The sequence below is a fragment of the Dicentrarchus labrax genome, unplaced genomic scaffold, assembly GCF_905237075.1.
Source record: "Dicentrarchus labrax unplaced genomic scaffold, dlabrax2021, whole genome shotgun sequence".
NCBI lineage: Eukaryota > Metazoa > Chordata > Actinopteri > Moronidae > Dicentrarchus > Dicentrarchus labrax.
This window is the reverse complement of record NW_026136709.1, coordinates 11639599-11654681: the sequence shown is the minus strand read 5'-3', so window position 1 is coordinate 11654681 and position 15083 is coordinate 11639599. Positions and strand designations below refer to the sequence as shown.

At 40.4% G+C, this 15083-nt stretch overlaps 1 protein-coding gene across 6 annotated transcripts in view; it reads left to right on the top strand.

The window, feature by feature from the left end:
- myripb (myosin VIIA and Rab interacting protein b) overlaps positions 1-15083 on the top strand; it is a 114983-nt gene that overhangs the window by 15068 nt on the left and 84832 nt on the right. The window lies entirely within an intron of this gene.

The window sequence follows — 15083 nt, the reverse complement described above, 5'->3', positions numbered from 1 at the left end:
TAAAGAGTGAGAGTGTGATTCTGCCAATTAGAGAGGGTGAGCAGCTCAACCTCTGGCCTCCACACCGTCTCAGTGGCCATCCAGCTGGAGAGGCTCATTATAGAGCGGCAGGAAACTCAGGGGAGCACACACAGACGTGGGCCTACTTAACAAACAGCACAAGCACTCCCAAGGGAGTCAGACTGGGAAATGATTATAGATAGAAATAGCTATCCACCACTGCGTCTGTGTGAGTGGTGAGAAGATGGCTGAAGCTCCAGCTATTGGTGTCTCTTATGGGTAATTTGCTCTCATTGTTAGGAAGGATCCACTTTACGCACGTGGCTGGCAAGTCCTTACATGGATAGGCCAATTACTGTACCTGTAATGCTTACAAAACTCCTTTCAATTGCAGCTGTGACAAGCCTATCCTTCGTATTGAAAAGCTCTGCATTACTTTGGCTTCTCTGTGAGTGATGAATAAGGCAAAAAATGATTTGGAAGCCGAACAATGCTCCATGGATAAGTCTCAATTATTTGTGAAGTTGTGGGCCGGTGCACTCCATAGTCGGTCTCTCTCCATCGTAATCTTTCTCTCTTTCTTTGTGCAGAGTAATTCTTGGCTCAAGAATGCAGCCCTCTATCAGAGGGCAATATTTTGCATCAGCAGTTTTAATTAGTCGGTAAAATAGTGACTTTGTAGTGAAAGAATGAATGTGTTTTTGTAAGGAAGTTCTGTTCAGACAAGTGAGGCGGAGTAACCACAGACATCTTTGTGTCTTCTTATTAATGTTTGCCTTTGTTGTTCTAATCAAACCATCTGTAGCTGCTTTATTGTAACACTGACTTTTCTCATGCATCCAAAAGCTTTAGCTTCTGTCTTTCTTTTTCTATATGACAGCTGATGTTTGATTTTAGCTCTGGTGAACGCAACAGGCAGAAAGGCACAGGCCTCAGGAGTCAAACTGGGAGGTTAAGATCTTTTTGAAAGAAGGTGGCAGAGGATGTCACTCGGTCAGGGATCAGACTGACCTCTTTTTCCTCCTGTTTTTATTCTCCTGGCTCTCTATCTATATAGGGACAGCTGAGTGTATGTGTGTGCCATCTCTAGATAGAGACCAACTTAAAAAATGTAGGATTTTTGAGCCAAAAGATAAAAGCCAGTCAGGTTATGTTTGGCCCAAATAGCTCTGAATTCCTGACGATCGATAAATTGGTGTAATTGGATTTCAGAGGACCAGCAGTCAGAGGATATTGCCCTTCATTGCAGGACAGTCCCTTTGGGAAGCAGTGCCATCTCCTCTATTAAAGTAGCGCTAAATGGAGACAGATCAACCTTCTGACATCAACTTTCATGCCTGAGGTCATGTCCTTTTTACAGCGTCAGCTCAGATTTCAGTTTGTTCCCACATTTATTCAACTTTCCTTGTAGAATGTCAGTCTCTGTACACACTCATGTATTGGTTTGATGATGTGTTTCTTTACAAAAGCAGGTTTCCCAGACTCGTGAACTATTGACCCAAACTTCTCTGTTAAGAGAAAATCCTGAAATCGTGTAACTAGTCCAGTGTAGCTTTGTGGGTGGTTGAATGAGCTCCATTGTGTTAAACAGACGTATTATTCCTTTCTTCTCAGTGTCTAAGGTGTTTATTCTGTGCCATAATCCAGCATTGGGTCCTATGTTACCATGTGACGCTCTTTCACATGAGACAGCCCAAAGCTGTGGGGCCGTAATGTGTAAATGGACATACAAAGAAGACTCTTAATAATTAATAATAAAACAGCTTAATATGCCAAATTACCTCACCTCTCTCCATCTTTAGCATGAATGTATTTTTACAGCAGCCAGAGAAGTGGGTCTGGATAGAGTTAATTTCAGTCTGCCTCTTGTTGTGGCAGTTGTGTTCTCTTGGCTGCGGTTCTCTTTCGGTGGGGATTAGCTGTGTTACGTTATTAGTGTGGGTTATTCGTCTGAGTCATGTTGATGTGGATTGTTTTTGATGTGGAAGTGCTGTGTGTGTACGTACCGATCTCGTCAGCAGTGTGTGTGTGTGTGTGTGTGTGTGTGTGTGTGTGTGTGTGTGTGTGTGTGTGTGTGTGTCTGTGCACAGCGAGCAGGAAGGACGAATCCTTCTGACCTTTTTTCTGTAGCCACATTGGCAGGTGTATTACCAGTATGATTTTGTGAGTCATCACATTTCACGGTGTGCCAGGGTAGCATTATGATTGATACAGTACCCATTTATGCTCACAGTGATGGGATTTAGCTGGTAACTGGCTTCATTTAATTAATTTTTCACTGTTTATATTTAGTTTTTAGACCTTTTTTAAAAAAATGGGGGAAAAATGTACATATAGTATTTTATGTGAAGACCCTTTCTTCTTCTTACGCATTATTTATTGTCTTCCCTGACTACTGCCTCTGTGAGTTCACCAATAGTATTTTAAGTTTTTTTTTTAAATTTTCATTACTATTCCATTCATGTATTTTATGATACATCTTATACCATATCATGTGTTTGTTTTGGCCTGACTTTTATGAAAAATGCTTTAATTGTGTCATCCTCTCTTGGACACAGAAGTGTTCTGGTGGACTGGAAAATGAGCATAAAGTATAAATAATCTGCGATAGGAAGTGTTTATTTCAAACTGTTATCATGTTTTTAATAAAATATTGAAATGACACTGACATTTAAAATGACAAACCCACCTCTTTACTCCCTTGCTGTTTTTGCAAGGAGGGTTTGAAAGCATATGGAAACTTCTGAGCAGCTTTAATTTGCTTTCATGTGTTCAGGGCTGTTGAGATGATCTGTACAGCTGCCACAGACTTTGTGATTTCTAATTAGTCTTTAATATGGCCCTTAGTAGATGATATTTAATATAATTAAACTTAATTAGCAGACAGAAATATAGCCCCCCTGACCACGGCAATTATACATGGGCATGCTCACGCATACTGTGTGTTCAGTCTTTCTCTCTCACACACAGGTTCATTTTTCAAAGGTGCAGCAGCTGTTTCTGTTAACATAATGGAGTCCTTACAGAAAGAGTCAAACATCTTATCTCTAAAAATTAGAGTGCTCAAATACATTTTTTAAATATCTTTTATGTATGATATATGTTCTCATTTAAAACATAGTAATACTGTATAAAAAAAGTACTCCAGCCCTGAGGATTGTTGTGACTAATGTGCATGATTAAATATTTATTTCAGTTGTAGCATTGTTTGTGGATGTTGTTGCAAATTGAATTTTCACTTTATAGCAAACATAATCAGATACATATTACATCTGAATACAAACTAGGCTGCATAACATATTTATATGTCAAATCAAATCTAACTAATTTGGATAGCACTGTTGTTTGTGGGGCATTTACAGTCTCTCCATGTTTTATGTGGATGATCCGTCAAGCGAGACTGTACTTGAGCATTAAAAGAGTTTGGTGTTTGAAATTCCGGAGAAGGAAGTGTGTGCATCTCCGAGGACATCAGTCAGTGTGTGCCTGTGCATTAGCAGACTCTCTTGAGCAAAGTGTCCCTTAACAGGCAGAGGTTTACGGCGTCTGATGGAGGAAGATTCTGATTTCCCCAGAGTGTGACAAATCAGCAGCTGTGCAGCGCTGCTGTCCTCCGTAGCTGCTGAGCCCACTGGATCAGCTGATGAGATAGTGAAAAATAATCCACCCTGGCTACTTGTGGCACAGTCGCTTTCATAGTTCATACACTGCTTTTCCGGCTGACTGAGTAGATAGGTTTCTCCTCAATAACCTTGCCTGCATGAATGTGTATATCTGCGCGTGTGAGCGTCTATATGTGGCATTTTAGCCTTTGCTCACTGAGGGTCAAATCGAGGTGAACGGATCCCCGCTCAGCCTTGTCTTCCTCCGGATAAACGCATTTCCACCTAACTAGACTCGGGAGTTATCTGCAGAAGGACTAAGACAGACTCAGAGCAATCGTTTGAGCTGTTACTTTTATATTGGTCCAGGTCTGCAGTCATTACTTCTGCTGCTGGCCAAATGTCAAGTGCTGTTTTGAGTCAGAGGAAAATAGTTGGGTGCAACAGGAAGATGGTGTTATCTGATTTCCTGTCTCCTGAATCTGTCTTCTACCTCTCCCTTTGTGATTTTCTCATCTATTCTATCTCAACATCTGTGCCTTCCTTTCCATTTTCCATTCAGTGGTCCTATCCTTTCTAAATCCTCTCTGTCTGTTTCTCTCTTCCTACCTCTGTAGATCCTCATTAGCAGTAGCCATGTTGTTTTGGATGAGCTGCTCTCTGTCCAGAGGGAGTGACTGATGCTTGGCCAGACAGCAGGGAGACTTTTCTTTGTCTGAATAATCGCCACGCTTTTCAATTCCATGTCCGGATCTTCATTATACCCAAGCCAGGAGACACAAGACTCATTTACCCCTCAAAAGGCCGCTCATTCATCCCATGGGCCTTATCTGCTTCTAGATATTGAAGTGATTGAACTACTGCCAGCCACGTTAATTACGAGGATTCGCGCTGTTTGCTGGGGCATTAGGCAGCGGGACGTGGTTCAAGTTCTCGGACACAGTCGGTTACCTTAGCGTGAGAGAGGAGGTGTCTTTTGTGGGAGTTCAGAATGAGAGAAAGTCAAGTATTCTCTGTGGGATTATAGTGTCTGAGAGGTGAGGAGGGAGACAGACAGTACACTCTGTAAAAGGTACAATCTGGCTCATTACAGAAAATGAATCCCCCTCTTCCTTTTGTATAACTGGTGCACCGTGGCGTTCTTAAACCCTCTCTGTATTCAGGTGATGTTCTGTCTCTGTTCCAGTTGTCTTGTTCTGCTGCCATCATCCACGACAAGCATTTCAATACGCTGTCTGACACTGAATGGTAATGCTGAAGAGGAGAAAACGAACAACTTTACATATAGCTGCATCATGTGTTTGTAGATTTTTGATCAGCAAATTCATTTCATGTATTCCTCTAACCTTCTCATTTCATTTTCTTCAGTGATTGAGCGTATAATAAAAACTGCATGTCAGTTAAATATTTCATCAAAGTTGGTGCAGTTAGCTGTTTAGAAATGTTATGGGTATTGCTCATGTAGAACCATGAGATTAAAGGTCAAACACATAGTCCATCAACAAAAATAAACCAATCACTTTTGTAATTTTTCGAGCAAAAATGCCAAATGCCAGCTTACAGCTCCTCAAAAATGAGAATTTGCTGGCGTTTGTTTGTCATATATCATTGTAAATGGGCGATCTTTATGTGACTGTTTGTCACCTTGGCCTTGACCTTCACATTTCACAGACTACGTGATGAATTAATGAGACCAGTTGTCAGTTGCAGCCCCACATGATTTATTTGTAAATGTATTTATTTAATCTACTTGCGGCCACCAAGGAAAGAATAAAAAATTTGACCTTTTCAAACAAATTAGCTTTACGTTATATTTGTTGGGAAGTGTGCTGCAGATTTGAAAAGATTAAGAGGCGTTGTGTGTCCTTACTAACAGGGCTTACTAGCATGTCTCAGTTAGTGGACCAATTAGCTGGAAAATGCTGCCTTCCTAAGCAACACATCAGCTGAGGCTTTTGGTCGTGAAGATAATCAGTTTACATCACATCGCCGATGACGTGGATGAGCACGGAGAGTCTGCAAAAACGTTCATAATACGTCATCCTTTCTAAACACACGCCGAGAGACACACACACACACACACACACACACACACACACACACACACAATTAAATTAGCGCTGAGCGCTCCCTACAGTCCTGCGCTCCATCCACCCAATTAGATGGGGATCTCCCTCTGCTCCAGCATCTTTGACCCCAAACCTCAAGAGCTCTAATTTATGAGATGGACCTAATCAGATACAAGGATAAAACAGAGAGGCTCACTTGTAAGATTGACTGCAGAGCTGATGGTGAGGTTAGCTGGTTAACAGGGGTTGCTATAGAGCGCCAACAGATGGGAGTTGAGGGTGGGGCAGGGGAATGTTTTGCCTCATGTTAAAGACCTCTCTGGTTTATTTTGGACTGCCATTGATTCTCATTTTCTCCTCCGCTGGAACTGTGTGTGTGTGTGTGTGTGTGTGTGTGTGTTTGTGTTTGTTGGATCCTACTGTCTCTCTTTGAGGAAATAGGCAGAACATGATCAATATCTCCCTCAGGACTGTTCCTGTATTGCATCAGTCAACAGTGGATGACACACACTTTGACACTGCGTTCAATCTCTCTCTCTCTTTTCTCTCTGTCTCTTTGGCATATTTGACACTTGCTGTACCTATGACCTTTTTCCACCTGTTTACTCAGTATCTTTCCTGCACTCTCACCCTTACTCCTCCCATGAAATAGGAAAGTGTATCATCTGTTTGTCTCTGTCAATATTGTCATGGCAGCACTGTATGTTTGAGCCTGTATTCTGTATTGGCCTTATGCAGCTGATATTCTTATGACTTTGGTGTGTATGGGCTCTCCCAATACTAAGAAGCTACACAAAACCTTCCTAATTAAAGCAAAGCCACTTTATTTTCTGCTCTTTTCTCACGCTCATAAGGATTATGGACTATACTTAAATCACCTCTTAAAGCACTTTTATGACTTAGTCCTGCTTTAATGTACAATTACGGATTTTGATCCGGCCCAATTTTAATGCTCTTTTTGTGGCTTTTTTACAGAAAATTTTAATTTTATGCCTCTTGTTATTCCTCTTTTCTTCTTCTTGTTCTTATTTTTAGCTCCTTGTTTGTTTTACAGTTCTCTTTTGATCCTGTGAAGCACTTTATAAAAGCTTCTTTGCATAAGTGCAATTTGTTCTTAAGATGATGCAGCAGATGTTGGTGATAATTATTCGTCTAAATCATTTATATACATTCACTACAAAATAATGATCTTCCTTTTGAGTAAACGTAACAGAAACCATTTAATTGCATCAGCCCCTCTAAGCGCTGAAGAGCAGGCTCTTTCTCTTACCCAGAATTCCTTGCACTCATCAAATTGTGGCTTCTCAAAGTGTGATGTTTGATATGTTGACAGATCTCAGAAAACCTAATGAGTCTCTTGGTACTTGTTGACTCTACAAACGGTGTGTGTGTGTGTGTGTGTGTGTGTGTGTGTGTGTGTGTGTGTGTGTGTGTGTGTGTGTGTGTATATTCATGTTTGTGGGAATGTACAGAAACTCCAGTTTTCTCTGAGCTTGCCTGAAACAGCCCCTGTGAAAACTAAACAACTCTCCCTACACTTCTCATGACCTTCGACCACAATCAGAGTAAATACAGAGAAGGACATACCAGATCATTGCTACCTCCAGTTTATCCAAATTAAAGATGTCTAAAGTAAAGTGTTATTGTTAGAAACTTCACTAACCACTCTCTTGCCCTCTAATCAAAGTAAAAACCCCTTAAAACTTTAAGAAATGCTATCTCAAATATACAGAAATCTAGATTTAAAGATTTATTTGTTACATAAGCAATCATACTTCGGAGCATTCATTGATATTGAGTAAACCAGAGATTCACCGACGACATACACTAAACAACACGCACTTAAATTGGCCAGACATGCATGAGGAATTTTTCCGTGACTTGTAATCAGAACAAGCCAATAATGACAGTATAAATCGTCCAAAGAATCTGCATCACCACCATTAAACTTAACTGTGGTCTGAGGTGAGAGGAGCAGGCGCCGACCTTCATGGCATAATGTGATAGGTTAAGACACCTGTCAGTCAATATCTTACGTCTTATTAATGAATATGTACTTAAATCATACATTAGATACTTTGTATTTGAAAAGAAAAGTTGGAGGGGAAATGTTTCTTTCCAAATTTCACTGTGGTTGAAAGGGGTCATTTAAATCTTACAAAATCTGTTCAGATTTACACTTTAAACCATCTTCTGTTTGTTTAAATACAATCTTTCTGCACACCCATTTGAACTGAATCAAACTAGCCTCACTCGGTCTCTATTGTTTCATCATTTGGGGGTGCCAGTCGACCACTGGTGGTCGTTTTTCAAGTAGTGTGTGTTTCCCAGGGGAACCATCATTGGTTGAGTAACTGGTTTCTGGAGATTATGAGTCACAGCTGGTGCTGCGGTTGGCTCGCCCTCCTCTGTTTAATGACTGCAGGAGTCATATGTTCTGATAAAACGGCTGCTTTGCCAGTAAACCAGCAAGCTAATCACTCGACACAGATACTCCTTTTTCAAATGTTTACCAATGGTGGATTGTTGGAATTAGTTAGTTTATTGCACATTTCTAAGCCCCTTGAATCTTTAGCCCAGATTACTTTCTGTGATGTAAACAAACCTTATCTGATAATTTTGTTGAGCTCTTATAACTATAAAAGTCAATAAGATTAATTTAATTTGAAAAGAAAAGATTTAGATAATATAACTATAACTTTTGAAGGGACAACTTACTAATAATTGTTAGAACTGAACATTGCATTGTTAGTAGCATCCATAGATGTAGAACCGTTTGGGCGCTGCTTTACACCGCCACTGTGCATCTGCGCGGTCACCATATACGGGAGGTCAAGAACTGCTAGTTAACAATACTGAGAACACCACAAAATTGACTAACTTGCTCAATTCTGTACCAAAATTAATTCAGTTACTGGGGGTGGATCTAATCATCTCTATGCAGCTTCTCCAAAAATGTTGATATCTATATCTAGGCGGTATGTTGTTATAAAGTGTAAATTTACCACCCAGATTCTCTTGTTGGAGCGTTATCTGTAGGCTGTCTTGTCATTGTTGATTGAGATTTGAGATATTTAAAAAAAAAATTGCGATTGGTTTAGCCATTATATTGCTAGTATAATAGCTAACCAAGTTAGCCATTATTATTATTAATAAATAGTTTTATTGGAAGCTTATACAGGATTGTAACTGTTAATGTACTGTTGGGCTAATTGGGCTGTGGACTACCCTGCTGTAATTGATATGAGGACTTAGCTAGTACTGCTAGAGCAATGTTTTCATGAGTGGGTACACATTTTTTGGGATGCACACTCACAGTAACGTGATCCATACTCCTTCTGGTTTCACACTATTCCACCGATCTACAGGTGAAGGTAATGCATCAAGAAACACAAATGTATACTACAAAGGCAGTGAAGAAGAACTGCTAGAAAGTAAACATAAACGTTAATGATGCATTCAATACGCTTGTTAGACATCAGGGATACACGCTATAGATTGTTTCTTCCTGGCATAAGGAACAAGGTAACTAATGTGACACTAAAATCAGGTTATCTCGACCTCTGCAGGATTGATTTGAACCATTCTTTCTTTAATCTGTCTCTTGCAAGTACCCCAGCTTTAATACTAAATTGCTGGAGTGCTGTTTAAACAGAAATCTATCAGCTCCTATCAGCTGCTCAGTGGCTTTTAGGGGCGTCTGTACAGTTTGACTTGCTATGTTATTGAAATCATCTCCTTTTAAATCTCAGGAGAACACTTACGATTTCTGCCAAATCTACTCAGAATTTTTATACACTGTCAAATCCTGTTGACATGGTTCAGGCTTACTGTCTCCTTTATAACTTCGCCCAAAAGTCTAATGTAATGTACACACTTGGAGCAGTCAACCGCTTGCTCAGTGCTTTTCCACATTCCTATCTGTTTTACTGAAACTGTCACTGGGGTACAGGAGATAAGCTACATCTGAAACGTGAAGTCTGTCTGTGATGTGCCATTTGTCGAGGAGAATGTGGCGGCTGCAAGGACGGGCAGGAGGAGGGGGCCGAGGGATAAGAGGTAGAGAGAGAGGTAGAGAGGGAGGCAGAGAGAGGAGGGCAGACAAACTGTTTGAGGATGTTTTTCATCTGTCCTTGATGAGACACTGGAGATGCAGATGCTGCGAGCTCTGCCCCATTAGCTGGGGCTGCTACTGGTTTGTTACAGCAGCTGCTGTATGTTCGAGTGAGAGAGAGAAAGTTTTCTGATCAAATTTATACTTCATATGTGTGTGTGTTTGTGTTTGCACATGCGTGTATTTGTATGAAGCATCAGGGAGATATATGTGGATTTATCTTCCGCTCAGTATCAAAATGAAGATGTATAGTGCAGCGGTAATCTCTGGCTGTGTGATGAAGTGCACAGACTGGAGCCCTTTTCTTGAAGCATACTGCATTACTTATAGCTGCCACCGTTTTATCATACATGTCGGTATATTGCTGCTAACTGATTGTGTCCAGGGGAGTCACGCCTGCAGTATAACTGATTGAGATTGTATTTTTCGAGATGCAACTTTTTAGTGTGCTGAATGGCAGAAATCCAGAGGAAAGACAAAGTGTCTGCCATCATAATCCATTCCAACGTGTCTTCTCCTTTGAAAGTATGAAAGTTTTTGTACACAGTTGACGCTGCGATGGAGCGCCACACTTGTCTCCAGTTACTCGCAGAGTCAAAGCAAGCTGATTGGAAAACTCAAACTGTAGCGGGGCTTCTTTTGTGCTTTTGGTTTTGTCACATGATCACTGTATTTTTCGTCTTTCTGCTCCTGCCTACCTATAAGCAGCTTTCTCTCTCTCTCTCTCTCTCTCTCTCTCTCTCTCTCTCTCTCTCTCTCTCTCTCTCTCTCTCTCTCTCTCTCTCTCTCTCTCTTTCTGTTTCTCCCTCTTTCCATTTCTCTCTTTGATGATGGTGGTTTTGGCAGGCCTGCTAATACCTTCCCCTGACATATATTTCATTTTTTACAGGCCCAGTGGCCTCCGTTGAAGCCAGTCCAATATATCACCTCTGTAGTTAATCGCAGCCTTGGTAATGTTCAGTCATCGTTAACACTTAATTTTTGGGGTTGTACAGTATATCAGCGTAGGTGGATTAAGCCTGGGGTGCACTGCTCATCGGCTGGTACACACTGCAGTTCGCTGCTGGATTCCCACCAGCTGAGCGTCTGCAATTACAGTTGTGGTCAAGTGAAGGAAAGCAGTGGTATAGTTGAGGACATCTGGAGACATGTGGAATACATATCCAGACATCTCTTTGTCATTTAAGGAAAACCCAACATTCATCTTTAATTGCAATTAAATGTACATCAAGCCTGGGTTATATCCCGCTCACTATTTTTAGCAAAATTAACCACTTTTTGTAGCTAAAATGGAGTAGATTGATAATCCAATGAAATGTTAACATGTGACGGTTTAGTAATATAGAAGCACCACCTGCGTTTCTCATTCTTTGACTGTTTTGCAGGGTGCACGAGTCAAACTGACCCTGTCGATTCCCTGTGTTTTATTGGAGACTGTTTTATGGCTGTGTCCTCTGTATTGAGGGTTTTGCACAGCTGCACTGTGTGGTTGCCAGGTTGTGAGATGCTAACCCAAATATGTTAATGGAGCTTTGCCACTGCTCATTCGAGGGGTTGCCATGCGCGACCGCAAGCTGGATTGTGAAAATGAAATAGCAAAGAATATGTTCTGTAAGTGGGATTGTGATCTTAAAAAAAAACATGTAATAGCATACAGTGCAGTATGAAAGTATTCAGACAATTTTGTTTTGTCTCTGCACTCCAGCACATTAGACTCGAAAGGAAACAATAGCTCTCAGTGTAAAATGCTGACTTCCAGCTTTATTTTGAGGGTGTTTACACCCACATCCAATGAACCGCAAAGAAATGGTAGCTCTTTTATTTATATATATATATATACCTCCTAAGGGTATAAACCACTGTGAGTCCTACTGTTCACCCAATATAGACGTGAACACCCCCAAACACCCTTAAAGCAGAAAGTCAGCACTTCAAAGCCATTGTTTCTTTTGAAATCGAGTGTGCTGGAGAACAGCCAAAACAATGAAAACCATATCACAGTCCAAATACTTACAGACTGCACTATAGTGTGGTTCTCAGCCAAAGGAGGCCTATTTATGGCCAATAGTACAACTTTTTCCCCCGTTGTTAAAGTTTCCTTGATTAAGGAACAGTGACCAGGAAAGTAAAATTCCTATAAACCCTTAAAAAGCACTCCAGTCTCCAAACCCTCTCATCTGTGTGCAGTGTTGGAAAATGACCTTCTCTGCTGGGCCCATAGGGAGCACTGTTGTCCATGTTGTCAGGACTAGGATGGACTGTCTACACATGGCTGCACTTTGTTCGTCCCACTGGCTGACCACAAGCCTCAGACCAGACTGAGTGACACACAACACTTCTGCCAGTCTCTTTTTTAAACCACAACCTCAAATCAGACTTCTTTTCTTTACCATATTCAGGCCTAATGCAGTCTAAGTCTGTCCTGCTTTGTTGCTAAAAAAGAAAATGCTTTCAGGATTTTCTGTCAGAACTATGTTTTAAATGTTCAGCTGTAGGAAAAAAAGCTTAATATAACGGCTTATATTTTAAGTGCAATGAAAAAAAAAAAGGGTTTTAGTTTTGGCGACGGAGAATCCTGCATTTTCTCTTTGGCTTTTTAAATTCCTCCTTAAGATGAAAAGTCCAGTGTCACCGAAGGCCTTTATCATTTCTCTATGAGAGAACGGCTTATAGTTTATAGCCTCCATAATCCATTAATTATAGTATTTAATAGGTTCTTCACTGCTTTTAGTGCCCTCCTCTGGAGTCAGGTGTCATTGCACATTTTTGTGTCCTCCAGTGCTCTGTTTTTCTAAACTTGCCCTCATTAGCTTCATGTTTATTTATGTATTTACTTATTTTTACTATTGTTCTGGAATAATTGTTATTATGTTATCAATGTTATGTGAGAAATGAGAGGTGACTTTTATATATGTAAGGTCTCATTAGGCTTCAGTGTGGCTTTTAAAAACATATTGTTGGGAATTTTCGACTGAGATGTCACCCTGAAAAAATAAAATATCTCTCTTTGTAATGCTTGGTTACACTTGCGTGAGAGTGTTTAGGGAGTCAAAACAGAAGCTTGTGATGGATATTGTCCCTGTGAAAACTAATCATTCCTCCCTCCTTTCATTTCCGGAGGCATCCTGAGGGTAGACAGATGCATACACACACAGACACACACAGTTTCAGGCACAGTTTCTAAAATCAAATAGGCTCAGAGCATCTTGTGGTTGTGTGCAGTCATGAAAAGTTTGGGTCTGTGCTTGTGTGTTTATGCTTGTTGAAAGGAGACAACAGACAGATTTGTAAATCAGAGAAGAGCCTCATTTTTTGTTGGAAATATTGAGTTAGAAATGCTCTTACAAGGCTAACACTAAGACTTAAAAGCATTTCAATCCAACCAAAAATATGTGTTAAGACAAACTCAAGCAGACATACACTCAAAGTTGACCATATTTTCACTTGCAGCAAGCTATCACAGCACCGACAGGCTGTTTGGATCGCACAAACAAATAAGCAGTGAGTCGTGTCTTTGAGCGGTACTGGATGATCGTAATAATTAGCAGGCCGAAAGAAGACACTCATATAACATAGCTCCAGACGACAGCGTAGCTCGAAATAGCCAGTCATCGCCTGAGCACTTGAGCAGGCAGCATACCGCAGAAAGAGTTGACAGGGGAAAGAGAGCAGGAGGATGTGGGTGAGGAGGAGGGCAATAATTAGCTGAGCTTGTCATTCTAGTGATTAAACACTGATTTAGAAGCGTGCTCAGTGGGTGCGTGGAGTTAAATTGGCTGTACTGCTGTTAGCAGCGATGTGACATGTGAGGCCTGGGTCACTGCACTGCAATGCAGCAGCACAGGAGTGTGGCTCAGTTCAGCTCCATATCTGCTCCCTCCATGTAGGTCTCACTGGTGTTTGTTTATGGGCCAGAAGTAATGTGAACACACCGGATGAGTTTGTTCCTGAACAGTGATCCCTGTGGTACCTGGTTAGTTTTTCCTTTGTTTTTATGAAGAACGATATTCAAGCTCAATTCCATATGATGATAAATGATTTTCATTAATGCTGCTGAAGGAGCTTGTTGTTTTTCTGTGTTATCTTTAAAATGGAAGATGAATTTGCTGTGCTGCTTTAATAAGTATATGCCTTCAGACCTACAGGCTAAACACTCCAATAAGTACTGTGCCTTTGTGTCGTGATGGTTTCTGTTGACAATAAGTAATATTAGCCCCTCAGCAGATACCCTTGTCTGATATTAAAAAAAGATGGTACCACTCTTTCATAATGTTCATATTAATAACTACAGGCGTTTTATTTAAACTCTTTTGTTATTTTCTCTCGACACTGTATCCTTGAATAAATGCACATTTTTGAGACAAGAACCTTTATTCCTACTAAGCACAGCCGCATTGATGAATATTACATGAGGGCAATAAATCAACCGTTCTCCTTATTTCTCTTGAACTGTTTAATTTTCCCCTAATTGTGAGAAAATTCTCTTTTTATTTTATTCATTGTTCTCCCCAGACAAACAGCATCAGTGTTAGTTTAGATTAATGATGATGCAAACACTGTGCCGTCGCCCTAGTGCATTTAGGAACTGTGAATTGTTAGGTAACAGGATAACTCAGACCTGCAGTGAATGTGCAAACAAAATAATTAAATGACCTTCCTTATGCACAGATGCATATCTTCTGTATTGTCTGTTAGGCCTAAGCTTGTTGTTGTGGGCGGTTCAGCATCACTAATGGCAGATTTAGCTATTTTATGGGAAAACACAGTGCGTACAGCAAGCCTCTCCATGTACATGAAATCCCATTTATGATTAATGACTGAAAACAAAATGATATCCTCAAAAATAAATAGCAGATGCAAGTGGGAGGCGTCTTCAGACTCATAGAGCAGGAGATGTTCTGATTTTGGCTAGAATTTAGTTACCAGTTAGAAGTAATTAAACCTATTTAAAGCTACACCAATCAATATTTTCAAACAATATCAACGACTCAAATTTAATGACTATTTTATTTTAGCATCTTTCAGCTCATTAGTTTAGGTTTACAGCCAAAGCCGTCAGCTGTTTTCAAAAAAGGTTAAACCCACTATATGCTAGCAAGTTAGCAGCCAGCTGGTGAACGTTTGGTGGAGACAAAAAACAGAACTAAAAGGAGAGTAAATATTGGACTTAAATATGTCAGGTGGCCACAAACACAACTGCAAATGAATGCTAATGTTGCTCTGTGTCAGCTGGACGTGTCAATAGGCAACTGTTTGCTAACATGTTCATCTCAACAATTTTATAACGTGACAATAAGT